The sequence below is a fragment of the Megalobrama amblycephala genome, linkage group LG12 (assembly GCF_018812025.1).
Source record: "Megalobrama amblycephala isolate DHTTF-2021 linkage group LG12, ASM1881202v1, whole genome shotgun sequence".
Taxonomy (NCBI): domain Eukaryota; kingdom Metazoa; phylum Chordata; class Actinopteri; order Cypriniformes; family Xenocyprididae; genus Megalobrama; species Megalobrama amblycephala.
In genome coordinates, this window is record NC_063055.1 from 2350821 (window position 1) to 2366197 (window position 15377).

Here is a 15377-nt window from a genome sequence, read left to right on the forward strand (position 1 = left end):
TAACAACACTAGAAACCTGTTTATCTAAAACCAAATCCATAAAAACACCCAAATTATCAACATAGAGGCCAACCTACTTATATTATCCTTAGAGACAGAAGAGGGTCCAAAGACAACACACTCAGTCTTATTAATATTAAGATGAAGAAAATTGCTCGCCAACAAAACCTTAATCTCGCCTAAGCAAGTACAAGTGCATCACAAGATTGGGAGCCTTTCGGATCTATTGGAATATATAACTGTCATCTGCGTACAGATGATACATAATATTGTATTTGTGAAAAAATGAGCCTGAAGGGCACATGTGCAATGAAAATAAAATAGGCCCAAGTATAACCCTGTGGAACAGCACTATGTAAATTAGCTGATGAAGAACGCAAACTTCCAATTCAAACTGAAACCGATTATTGACATTTGTATTATTGATTTCAGATTTGCTGAATAAAACTTCTTTCATTGCTTTTGTGTTGTTATTTTGGTGGTTGAAAGAACATCAGTGTGTGGACATCAAATGGACGTCAAGTTTTTGTCCTGTTTTTTGATCAATGTTTGATGTCAGTTTGAAGTCTTTTCAACATTAAGGTGTCTGCTGGGACATGGCATTTTTCTTTATCAGTTGCTCGCAATTGCAATGGACAATGATTCACACATGTTCCGAGTCATTTCCTGTGATGATAAAATTAAGTAAATTATTAAATGAATGAGTATATAAACAAGTAACAAGCAATCTTAAACTTGTTTGCTTAAAATTTCTACAAATAATTTGCTGATGCAGGTACAAAAAGATGAATTTTCTTCATGTCCAAGAACTATTTCTTCTTTTGTCTAGGTGTGTCCATGATGTGCAGATAACATAACAAAAAAGTTGCCCAAGACAATATTGCACAAAGACAGTTAAAAAGTGAAGCACAAGAAATAAGAAAATATTAACAGTATATGGTAATGTACGTGTTAAACATTGAAACATTGTAAACCAATGTAAGATTATTATCATTAATTATTATCATAACTGTCTATTACCTGATCTCTGATGAGTTTTATGCATTTGTAGATGTATTAATGAGGTATTTGTATAATTAAAAGGCATAATAGTAGTTAATGGTCTCTGTTTAGCTGATCATCCATAGAACAAAAAAAAAAAAGCCCTGAAAATTGATTTAAAAAAAAATACATATTATACAGAAACTTAATATTTAATTAGATAATTAGATGATTAGTTAATTTCATACGATAGTCCTATAGTTTCAATAAATTTGGCATGAGTTTTTGTTGCATTTACACTGTTTTGGCCAGCAGGGGTCACCAGCGTGTGGCGTTTCAAACGCTTCAAAACAGTGAATCATTTTTGCGAAGCAATCGGTTCGAAGCTTTGAAAACAGCTTTTACAAACCCATTGCAAATGTTTTATTGAAAGTATAGGACTATCAGATGCAATTAACTAATCATCTGATTATCTAATTCAATATTAAGTGTCTGTATAATATGTATTCTTTTATCAATTTTCAGGGCTTGTTTTGTTTGTTCTATGGATGATCAGCTAAACAGAGACTATTAGTATTCATTTTAATTATACAAATACCTCATTAAAACATCTACAAATGTATAAAACTCATCAGAGATCAATTATTAGACACCTCAGTGTCTTTTTACTGTGAAATCTTTACTGATTATTATAAAGTAAACATAAAAAATAACGGTAACACTTTACTTGAAGGGGTGTGCATAAGACTGACATGACACCTTCATAATCATGACATGACACATGTCATGAATATGAAGGAGGTTTTATGAATGTTTATGACAGCTGTCATTAAGTGTCATTCGCTCAGTTATGTCATTTTTAATGCAAAGATGACATTGTTTGAGATGTCCGAGTTATGACAACTTGACATAAACCAATACATCATAACCTGTCAGTGTCTTTGTCATGACAACTTGACATTATTTAGCTTCATGGGTTAACATTGCATTAAACTGTCATGTCGTTGGTTTTGACATTGGCTGTCATGAGGCCATTATAATAGTGTCATGAATATGTATCTTGAGCTCAAGTACAGTGGTACAAATTGAACTTGTCATTAAAATGTCATTAAGTGACAATACTCTGACAAATAATTTTATAACAGCGTCATGACTATTTTTCATTTCATGTTTTTTTTTTTTTTTTTTTTAAGTTTCCTCCAACAGAAGGTCAGATAATAGACAATTTCACATTTCGTAAAAAAGATGACACTGTTATAAAATAATGGTAACACTTTATTTTAGGGTCTTTTAGTTGCTTATTACTATTAGCATTCATATGGCTAAAATATTGGCTATTTATTAGTACTTATAAAGCACATATTAATGCCTTATTCTGCATGATCTTATTCTACATTCTTAATCCTACCCAATACCTAAACCTAACAATTAACTATAATAAGCAGTAAATTAAGAGTTTATTGAGGGAAAAGTCATAGTTAATCGTTTATATATGTGTTCCCTATACTGAAATGTTACCAAAATAATGTAATGTAATGTTAACCCATAAAGCTATGTAGTTTTTTTTAAGTTTGATAATTAATCGGCTATGTCATGTTTATGACAGGTTATGATGTTTTGCTAATGTCAAGTTGTCATGACAAAGACATTGACAGGTTATGATGTGTTGGTTTATGTCAAGTTGTCGTAACAAAGACATCTCAAACAATGTCATCTTTGCATTAAAAATGACATAATTGAGCGAATGACATTTAATGACAGTTGTCATAAACATTCATAAAACCTCCTTCATATTCATGACACGTGTCATGTCAAGATTATGAAGGTGTCATGTCAGTCTTATGCACACCCCTTCAAGTAAAGTGTTACCCTATAATTCATACCAGAAGAAATCATGTTAAATTCATGAACAGTGGATGAGATGAAGAGCAGCTCTAGCTTTCTGTGAAACAACCATTGATGATCCGGTCTGCTTAATGACAATAATCTTACATTTTTTGACAATGTTTCAGTGTTTAACATTTACCATACTGTTAATATGTTCTTATTTCTTCCCTAGTGAAAAAAAAGTATACTAAGTATACTTGCAGCAAGACTAATTATTAGTATATTTCAAGTGTGTTAATGATTAGTTCATTTAAAGTGTGCTATTTTGAAACAACTAATTTTGTACTAAGTATATTTAAGTTGAAATTAAGTAGTATTAAAATACAACTTTAAGTATATTTAGTATACTTATGTGTACTAAATTGGAACAACTTCAAGTATACTTAGTACACTTTAAGTATATGTCTGTGTAGGGACTAATTACATGCTTGATTAGTGATATTAAAGTGTACTTAATTTGTGTTATAAGTATACTTTATTTGTGTTAAAAGTATAATTTTTTGTTATAATATACGTTGTATTATAAGTATACTTTATTTCTGTTATAAGTATACTTTTATTTGTGTTATAAGTATACTTTATTTCTGTTATGAGTACACTTTGTGTTATAAGTACACTTTATTTGTGATTTAAGTACATTACAAAATAATTACGAGTGTCTTCAGAAAACACAAGCAATATACAATGAATATATTATTTTACAGGTAATAGTACTGTATGCTCAGTACCTTTGGCTTATTCCAAATATTAAACATTACACACTTTGCAGTCAATAACAATACACTTTGTTATTACTTATACTTTGTATAATATAGTCAACATTTGAAGCGGATCAAAACCTTTAATCAAAGTTGTCCTAACTTTTTTGATCCACTTCAAATGTTGATTACTGTACTTTGAATTACATAATCTCACACAATACAGTTGTGCTACTATTTAAATACAGTTTAACACATTTTCCCAAAGTTGAATGAATTTGTTTTCAAGGCCATTAAAACAAATAAAATGTAACAACATCACTAATGAAGAGACATATTTCAATGACAAATCCAATAGTTTTTATTTAAACTTAGATTCAGCAAAACTTACCATGTTTTTCATTAAAGAACCCTAACCCTCTATACACAAATACAAATTACACATTATATTCCATTTTCTGATGAGCTTCTCATTGTGTCTGATGGCACAATGATGACCGCAGAGACTCGTGAAGAACAGCATCTGTTGACAGAATATACCAAAGATATAAGACAGCATGTTCAACTCTTTATTCACGTTTTCAATAGTCTGTCTAAATCCTACATTGAACCAATACTATTTTTGAACAGTAAATGAGGATTAGCAGCAGGGAACTGTATCAGAATGGCATGTCGATATTGTTTTCGGTACATAGTCAAGCATAAAACACTTTATGAATTAATATCGTACAGAATACGGGCCGATATGACCAATCATATGAATGTTTTGGTGCTGCATACAAACGTGCCATAAACCACCACACAAAAACTCAAAAAGGAGATATCAAGCCGAAATATCGCTCTCCGTTTGTTAACGAAAATAAAATAAAGTTTGTTAACTGGTAGACTACAACTCACCTCCCAATAGCAGCACTTTTCTCCGGTTCTTTCAGGATCGTGTAGGCCATTAGATTAGCCGGTTGTCGTCGCCATCACGGTCAGTCTGTGATGTCACTTGATTGAACTGGTCAGAATCCCCAAGATTGATCGATGTATTGCGCTTTCAGTGTTTTATTAAATAAATTACACATTGCGACATTATACTTCACCTGACTGACTGAGCGAGGAGATTCAGACGACGACCGTGACGTCAGCAGCTCTGATTGGCTGAAGGCAGTGAGCAACAAAATCTGATTGGTCACAGACCAAGTTGAAGAGACATTTGAATTCCGATAAGTTTAACCACTCGACATATTTTTTTCGCATTACTTGTGCTGCTGGTGTGTTGTTTAATATAGATTTGTGTGTACCATGGGCGAGGCTAGCCCCTTTTTAGGGGTGCTTCAGCACCCCTAAAAAGGAGCTCAGCACCCCTAAAACTTGGAGTAAGAAATGTTATTCTAAAATTTTTGTTCGTCTTTTACAAGGTTAAATAATGTCCAAAACATACTCTGTAGTTTGTGGTTTAAAATGTATGTTAAGGATGAAAATGAAAACATCCCCCTTAGCAAATGATGTCATCCTCTTTTCTTCTACTTCTCCTCTGTACCTGCACCGCTCAGCACAACCGTCATCCAGCGCGAAACACGCAGAGTGAGAACCCGTTATGTAGTGTTGTGAATCAACTAAGTTGCTCCAAAGCTGTGTCTCACACTTCTTTCCTTTTACCTAGAATTGTTACGATTCCGAAACCATATCGGTGAGTAGCCTACTGGAGTCAGTATAAAAAAAAATATCCCCCCTGGGTGATGCTACTCCTCAAACCACCAACAGAGCAGCTCTTGTCAGAGCATATAAAATACCAAAAATATAAATCTTTTTTTAAAACATCGCCAAGTAAAACGCTGCGTTTATATAGATCTGTCTCTTTACGACCACAACAAACGGGACACTTTTCAGACGCGCGTTCCGACCTCGCCTCAGTGCCAGGCGCAAGTCAAACGAGCACGGAAAAGGTGCAGGTGACGACGAGGGAGCTTCAGTTGAACAACAGTGAATTGCGGTCAGATGAGATGTTGTCAGGCTATGTCGGTAAAACTCAGAAAAATGAACACGACTGTCCAATCAGCCGTTATACTGTGCTTGCGGCGCGCACTCAAGAATTGCATGCGCAAATGCGCCGGCGCGTGCTGCATAATTACTTTATTATAGCTTAAATAAAGCGCAAAAGAAACTGCAATGACCGTCGTTGTTCTGTTGTAAGTTAAGTCATGAAATTACCAAACATGCGATTAAAGCTGCCTCAAAACTGTGCAGGCATGTATTTGTTGACATGGTTTTAAAGCTATTGTTATCCAATTTGTTGGCCTTAAAACGTCTTAAAATGCACATATGTACACCAGGGAAATCTAAATTTTCTCGGGGGAGCATGCCCCCGAACCCCCCTAGCATACTACATTTTCTGACCTCGGGAATTAAAACCCGGCTTATTCTATCTAATGAAATCTGAGGTAAATGTGCATTTCTCCAAATGTGCGCACTTTTGGACTAAAAGTTTTGTGTGTATGCACTGTGATCAAAAATAAATGGGACCAAACACGATTGAATTTGTGTCTCGTTATTCAATTAATAACTAGGCTAAAAAAAAAAAAATCTAAAAATCTGGATTTTGTTGTTAGTTGAATCAATGTTAAAATGATAAAGTTATTTTTCAATATACATATTTTTTGTTTTTGTGTGAAAAGAGGGTGGGTGGTGGCAGTGGGGCTCATTGGGTGCTCAGCACCCCTAAAGCTCTGACCCTAGAATCGCCCCTGGTGTGTACGATTGTAAAATGATTCTGCCAGTGTAAACTTAATAAACATTTACACATATTTGGAAATTATAGGCTACACTGCATACTAAATGGGCTTGTAATGCATTCATACTGAAATAAATAGCACAAGTAATATAATGAATTCCAAGGATGAAGAAGTAAACTTAAAAAATATACTCAAATTTAACATTAGATACACTACAACTTCAGGATATTAAATAATGTATTTTTTAAATATACTTTCAGTGCATTGTTACAATGATCATTTCCAGCACACTGTTAAAATATACCTCAAATATATTTTTATAAAGTGCAAATAAATACACTTTTAAAAAATAAACTGAACTTACACTTCAAGTATATTTTTCTAAAATATATTTTTTAGAAAATATACTAAAGTACAATTATTTTAAAGTGTGTTAAAAGTTGCATTGTGAAAATATGATACTAATATACTTTTTATATATTTAATGATAGTACATTTTTTGTTAGTATATTTGCAGTGTACTATAGAAAAAGGGAATATATTTAAAATACAATAAAGAATACTTTTTTTTCACTAGGGTCCATAAGGAGCAATGGACATTTCCTCTCTCAAGATCCATTAATGTACTAAAAACATATTTAAATCAGTTCATGTGAGTACAGTGGTTCAATATTAATATTATAAAGCCACGAGAAAACAAAAAAAACAAAATAACGACTTATTTAGTGATGGTCGATTTCAAAACACTGCTTCAGGAAGCTTCAGAGCGTTATGAATCTTTTGTGTCGAATCATGATTCAGATCGCGTGTCTAACTGCCAACGGCTGAAATCACGTGACTTTGGCGCTCCGAACAGCAGATTCGATACACTGATTCGTTTATGCTCTGAATCATGATTCGTCACAGAAGAATCAACGCCCCGAAGCTTCCTGAAGCAGTGTTTTGAAATCGGCCATCACTATATAAGTCATTATTTTGTTTTTTTGGCGCACCAAAAATATTCTCATGGCTTTATAATATTAATATTGAACCACTGTACTCACATGAACTGATTTAAATATGTTTTTAGTACATTAATGGATCTTGAGAGAGGAAATGTCATTGCTGGCTATGCAGACCTCACTGAGCCATCGGATTTCAACTAAAATATCCTAATTTGTGTTCTGAAGATTAATGAAGGTCTTACGGGTGTGGAACGGCATGAGGGTGAGTAATTAATGACAGAAATTTCATTTTTGGGTGAACTAACCCTTTAAGTAATATGATGGGATGCTCAAGACATCCTGGAGATGTTGTTTGACCTATGACTGTAAACATGGGTGACTTTGACCCTCGAGTTAGAGGGGACAAGAAAATTAATCCTTTTTTTGTTTGTTTTTCAGGTACAAAAAGTCATCAGCAAATTAACATGGCAAATAATAATTTAACATTTTGACAAATGTAAACCTGCAATAACTGGTTTGTTCCACATTTGTCTGTAATGATGTTGCTGCTTCATGTTTCTGCTGAGGTGACTGTATTGCATCAGTTTGTATCATTTATTTATACAATAAATACTAAAAGAAAAACATGTTCTTAATAAATGTCCCACATTCTTTTTGCATTTCTGTGTGTTTAGGAATGGTCATATTGCCATGTTTTGTGTTGTTAAACTGAGAAATGACATGACACACGTTGATGATGTTGCAGGATATTTGTCAAGTGAAGTTATTGATGCTGAAGGTTGTGATGTAAAGAACAGGTGGAGTCAGTCACATCTATATTAGTTTTGGTCAAACACATCTGGAGCCGGTCAGACACTGAGAGTGAATCATCACATAATCATTCTGTTCAGAGATCAGCACTAAGGTAAGACCATGAAGAATTTCAACAAAATAAGAGGGATCATACAAAATGTATGTTATTTTTTTATTTAGTACTGTCCTGAGCAGGGGCGGCGCCAGCCGATTTTGCCAGGGCTTCAGCCCCGAATGTTTTGAGTCAAGCCCCGAATGTAATGACTGTCACTGAGCAAATATGAAACTGGACAATAGCCTATGTAAACCCCCGAAATTAGAGCCCTGCATTTCTGCCCGAGCCCGACGGGCCCCGACTTATTTACGGCCCACGGGCCGGGCTTCGGGCCGATTTTCACGTCATAGCTGTGAGGCACTGCAGTCAAGCCAGCCGCGGTTTGAAAATTCACGGTCAAGCCAGCCGCTAAAAAAAAAGTGTGCGCGCCTATTACTATAAATACGGTAATTTCAGGAACAGCAGAGAGAGAACGCGCTTTCAGAGCGCTGAAGTGTTCCTATCTATCTATCTATCTATCTATCTATCTATCTGTCTATCTATCTAGCCAGGGGTGTAGTATGCTGGGGGGGGGGAGGTAACCCCCCCAATATTCAAATCCATTAGTTACAACCCCCCCAATATTTCAACATGAAAATCACAGTAGATCTATACTAACATATGTATAATTCATTTATTTTGTAACAATAATTTTGTTTCTAATCGAATATGAGTTTGTCATAATAAATTAGTAAAATAAGTACCCCCCTTCCATTGAACTGATTGGTAACGCCCAACAAATGCGCGTCGCACTTTCACCAAAACAACACGAGTGGAGCTCTGTTTGAATGGACAGCACGGGTAGCACCAAAAAATGAAGAGAACCATTGCCCAGCCAACTATATTAAACTTCTGTTCAAAGAGGGACGTTAAAAAGAATAAAGCATGTACTGAGAAGGAGCATAGACTGTAAAAAAGGAGGTATGAGAACATTGTAATAGCTAGGTACACTCCACATATATTTCAGCTATCTAATCCATTGCAATTTAGCCATAACTATCAGTGTAACTGTAACCAGTTACCAAAACAGCCGTCTGTTTTGTTACTTCATTTTTCAATAGTGTCTTATCAATGACAAAAGTATTCACATCGGTGTTTGTTTTCTTCCTTAATTAATCTGATTTTTGAACGAATTGGCTTGAATGAACGATTTAAGTAGCTCACTCATTAAATAGAAGATCAAGATTAGATAGAAGATCAAGATGGCGCCGCGCATGGCAGCCACAGTGCTTAGCTCTTCAGTGTTTGTTCTGTTTTTGTTAGTTTTTCCTGTTTTCTGTTTTTCAAACACCATCAGTTTTACCAGGGATGAACTGCTGAACATTCGGCAGTACACACCACAAAATCTTTTACCGGATTTCGATTATTCAGACGTTTTGTTGAATGTTGTAGTCAGCGGAGTGGCAGCGCTGTTTAGACGCTTCAGGTCGCGCAGACGGGGAAAGCACGCCGGCGCCCTCGTGAAGCTCAGACAGCGCGGATTAAGAATGCCGCTGCCTAGCATCCATCTGGCGAATCTCCGCTCTCTTCCCAACAAAACGGACGAACTCCTTCTGCTCTCCCGGACAAATAAGGATTTCTCGAACTCGGCTGCTCTGTGCTTCACGGAAACCTGGCTGAACGACGCCATTCCGGACAGCGTGTTAAGTCTGCCGGGCTTTCAGCTGTTTAGATCAGATCGCGACGCAGAATCAACGGGGAAATCGCGCGGCGGCGGGACGTGCTTTTACATCAACGAAAGGTGGTGTTCAGATGTAACGGTGTTAAAGAAGATGTGCTGTCCAGATCTTGAAACACTCTTCATTAACTGCAAACCGTTCTATTCGCCGCGGGAGTTTTGCTCGTTCATTCTGGTGAGTGCACGTGAGCTTGGCTTTACAGATACTCGCTGATATGATCACAGAGAGCGAGCAACAACACCCGGACTCTGTTCTTATCATTCTCGGGGACTTTAATAAAGCGATTCTCTCACGTGAACTGCCCAAATACAGACAGCATGTTACCTGTCCCACCAGAGACAGTAATATACTCGACCATTGTTACACAGCAATAAAGGATGCATATCACTCTGTCCCACGGGCAGCTTTGGGGCTCTCTGATCACTGTTTAGTTCATCTCATACCAACCTACAGGCAGAAACTGAAATCAGCAAAACCTGTAGCAAAGACTGTAAAGAGATGGACCACCGAAACAGAGCGGGCTTTACAAGCCTGTTTCGAATGGACTGATTGGAGTGTTTTTGAAGCTGCTGCCACCGATCTGGATGAGCTCACAGAGACTGTTACATCATATATCAGTTTCTGTGAGGTTCTGTGCATTCCTACAAAGACTCATTTATCTTACAACAACGACAAACCCTGGTTCACTGCAAAACTCAGCCAGCTCCGTCAGGCCAAAGAAGATGCTCGCAGAAAAGGGGACAGAGTCTTGTACAAACAGGCCAAATACACACTGGAAAAGGAGATCAGAGTGGCAAACAGGAATTATTCTGATAAACTTCGGAATCAGTTCTCTTCTAATGACACAGCTTCAGTGTGGAAAGGTCTGAAAGTTATCACCAACTACAAGACACCATCCCCCAGCTCTGTGGAGAATCAACAACTGGCAGATGATCTGAATGGGTTTTATTGCAGGTTTGAAAAATCACCATTCACACCTCCATCAACCCCCGTCTCCCCCACACCTGCAATTCAGTTCAGTGAAGATGACGTGTGCCAGGTCTTCAGAAAGAACAAGAGAAGAAAGGCACCAGGCCCAGACAGCGTTTCACCAGCCTGTCTGAAAACCTGCGCTGACCAGCTGGCCCCCATCTTCACACAGATCTTCAACAGATCACTGGAGCTGTGCGAAGTCCCCTCATGCTTCATACGCTCCACCATCATCCCCGTCCCAAAGAAACCCAGAATTACTGGACTAAATGACTACAGACCTGTGGCTCTAACGTCTGTGGCCATGAAGTCATTTGAAAGACTGGTTCTGGCTTTTCTGAAGGACATCACCGGACCCTTACTGGACCCCCTGCAGTTTGCTTACCGAGCAAACAGGTCTGTGGATGATGCAGTCAATATGGGACTGCATTATGTTCTCCAGCATCTGGACAGACCAGGGACTTATGTGAGGATCATGTTTGTGGACTTCAGCTCTGCTTTTAATACCATCGTCCCATCACTCCTCCAGCCTAAACTAACTCAGCTCTCCGTGCCCACCTCTGTCTGTCAGTGGATCACCAGCTTCCTGACAGACAGGCAGCAGCTAGTGAGGCTGGGAAAATTCTCATCCAGCACCCTCACCATCAGCACCAACGCCCCTCAGGGCTGTGTCCTCTCTCCACTGCTCTTCTCCCTTTACACCAACGACTGCACCTCTAAAGACCCCTCTGTCAAGCTCCTGAAGTTTTTTCGGATGACACCACACTGATCGGCCTCATCCGGGACAGTGACGAGTCTGCTTACAGACTGGAGGTTGAACAGCTGGCTGTCTGGTGCAGTCTTAACAACCTGGAGCTCAACACGCTCAAGACAGTGGAGATGACCGTGGACTTCAGGAGAAACTCCCCTGCTCTCCCCCCACTCACCATCATGAACAGAACTGTGGCAGCAGTGGAGTCATTCAGGTTCCTGGGCACCACCATCTCCCAGGACCTGAAGTGGGACAACCACATCGAGTCCATTGTGAAAAAGGCCCAGCAGAGGTTGTACTTCCTTCGCCAGCTGAGGAAGTTCAACCTGCCACAGGAGCTGCTGAAACAGTTCTACTCTGCCATCATCGAATCCATCCTCTGCACTTCAATTACCATCTGGTTCAGCTCAGTTACCAAATCTGACCTCAGAAGACTACAGAGGGTAGTCCGGTCTGCTGAGCGAATCATTGGCACAACCCTCCCCACTCTCCAAGAACTGTACTTATCCAGAGTGAGAAAAAGGGCAAAGAAGATCACTCTGGACCCCTCACATCCAGCACACTCCCTCTTTGAACTGTTGCCATCCGGTCGATGCTACAGAGCCCTGAGCACCAGAACGACCAGACACAGGAACAGTTTCTTCCCTCAAGCAATCCATCTCATGAACACTTGACAAACACGGAACACACAACACTTTATTTACTTAAAACACTTATTTATATCTCAATTTGCACACATAATTGTACATACAATTGTCTATAATATATATTGTCTTTTGCTTTTTTTGCACTTTGTCTATCTTGTAAATTTGTATATTATTATTTTATTCTTTTTATTATGTGTCTTGTCTTGTCGCTGTTACTCTGTTGCACTGTGGAGCTTCTGTCACTAAAACAAATTCCTAGTATGTGTAAACAACATACCTGGCAATAAAGCTCTTTCTGATTCTGATTCTGATTCTGATTAAAACGTCGAATCGCTGCCACCTACTGGCGGTTTCAATATTTAACATAATTTCTTTCTTTTTAGAACCACTCCGTTATGTTAGAATTTGATGAATGGTTATAGATAAATTCCATAAATTTATGATAGATAGATAGATAGATAGATAGATAGATAGATAGATAGATAGATAGATAGATAGATAAAGAAGAAATAAATTATCCAATAACGCTACACATAAAACAGATTTTTTTTTTAATTAAAAAAAATAATAACAGGCAGCATACCAACGCTCAACCCCCCCCAATGTTGAAACCAAATCTACGCCCTTGTATCTATCTATCTATCTATCTATCTATCTACATACATCTCTTTTTTTCTTTCTTTCTTTCTTTCTTTCTTTCTTTCTAATATATCTACCTTTTTCTTTCGATTATCCATCTCTTTCCTTTTTCTTTCTAATGTTTCTTTCTCTTATCTTTCTTTTTTCTGATATATCTCTTTCTTTTTTCTTTTCAATGTCTTTCTTTCTTTCTGATATTTCTTTTTTTTTCTATATCTCTTATCTTTCTTTTTTCTAATATATCTCTTTCTTTTTTCTTTCTAATGTCTTTCTAATATTTCTTTCTATCTCTCTGTTATTATTTGCCTATAATTGTTAGAGATTATATAAGATGTATACATATATATATATATATATATATATTTGTTTTACTGTCTTACTACATAAGGATGGTATAAATATTGCTTTTACTGCAGCATTTGGGAGATATGCCACATTATTTGACTTTGGAGGCCTATAAAGACCTCATTTCAAATAAGTAGAAAAAAACAACAGTCTGTTTCTATAGGTTACGTACCATACAGTATGCATACTTCATATCAATCCTTTTTACTGCAGCATTATGGAGATATGCCACATTATTCAACTTCAAAGGCCTATAAACATCTCATTTCAAATAAGTACAAAAAATGTCGCGGTTACGTATGTAACCCTCGTTCCCTGAAGGAGGGAACGGAGACGTACGTCAGTAGTGACCGACGAATTGGGATATCGCTAGAGAGCCCTATCAGCTTCGAGTAAACTAAAACAAGCCAATGGAATTGGCATGCGATATTTGCATAATGCGCACCGCCTCCGACAGGTGTATATAAATAGGAAGCAGATGCAATTGCACTCTGTTTTTCGCTGAGGAGACAACTGGTGTCCGCACAACAGCGAGGGTACAGAAACTGTGGCGACGGGACGTACGTCTCCGTTCCCTCCTTCAGGGAACGAGGGTTACATACGTAACCGAGACGTTCCCTTTCAGTCGGTCACGTTCGACGTACGTCAGTAGTGACCGACGAATTGGGATCCCAAATAAAGCGCCACAGTTATGAAACCCCTTCCAGTGCCCAGTGCAAGCTCTAGCCACCCGTCGCACCAATTGGGATGGTGAAGGGGGCGAGCTTACGCCGAGAGAGTCTACTGCTGTTCCGACATACCCACTAAGTAAACTAGAGTACACTGGGGAAGCGAACCCGTAGGGGACGCTGCGGAGGCCACTACCTACCCAATGGGGGAGGAGTTTACGTGGGGAATACACATATGGACTGGCCCGGGGGGCAGTACGCATATGGAGTCCCTGGGATGGCTCCACCTGGGTAGGGGGAGACTCATCTGACAGGTGACAGCAGAGCTGGCTCTGCTAAGGGAAAGACACGGACTTGCCGTAGGGAGTTTTAAACCGTGGACAATTACACATATGGGACCGCTCACGTAGAGGAGTCACGACATATGGAACCCAGCCAACAGACAACGTCAGGGACGGATGTTGGCCTGGCATCAGACACTCCGCAATGTCCGAGCCGAAGGGGGAGGAGGAGGAACTCGACAGGGTTCGCCAAGTGGGGAACACGACTGGAGTCAATAGATGCACGTATCCGGCCCAGGGGGCGAGAATGGCATTGCAAGCCGACACTTAGAGCGGGTTCAACGCGTCTACCGGCTAGTGGAAGCGAGTACACGGGAAGATACCGGCTCTACACGTAGGCTATAGAATCTAGCGAACGTGGTAGGCATCGCCCAGCCCGCAGCTCTACAGATATCTGTCAGGGAGGCGCCATGAGCCAATGCCCAGGAAGAGGCCACTCCTCTGGTGGAGTGGGCTCTCAACCCAAGCGGACAAGGCACGCCTTGGGAATCGTACGCCAAGGCGATGGCATCCACTATCCAGTGGGCCATCCTCTGCTTGGAGACAGCCTTTCCCTTCTGCTGGCCTCCGTAACAGACAAAGAGCTGATCTGAGGTCCTGAAGCTTCGCGTTCTGTCCACGTACACACACAGAGCGCGGACGGGACAGAGCAAAGCTAGGGCTGGGTCTGCCTCCTCTGAGGGCAGCGCTTGCAGGTTCACTACCTGATCTCAGAAGGGAGTGGTAGGAACCTTGGGCACATATCCGGGCCGGGGTCTCAGGATGACGTGAGAGTCACCGAGCCAGAATTCTAGGCACGATTCGTCGACCGAAAATGCGTGCAGATCCCCTACCCTCTTAAGCGAAGCCAGTGCAACCAGGAGGACGGTCTAGAGAGACAGTACTTTTAACTCGACTGACTGCAGAGGCTCGAAGGGATGACCCTGGAGAGATGTAAGAACCAGGGTCAGATCCCAAGAGGGTATGGAGGAAGGGCGAGAAGGATTCAGTCTCCTCGCCCCCCTCAGGAACCTGACGATCAGATCGTGTTTCCCCAGGGACTTACCCTCAAATGCATGGTGATGTGCAGCGATAGCGGCGACATACACCTTGAGGGTGGAGGGAGACAGCCTTCGCTCCAAGCCCTCTTGCAGGAAGGAAAGCAGAGGTCTGACCGAGCATGATCGGGGGTCCTCTCAGCGAGAGGAGCACCATTCAACGAACAGGTTCCACTTCAGCGCAT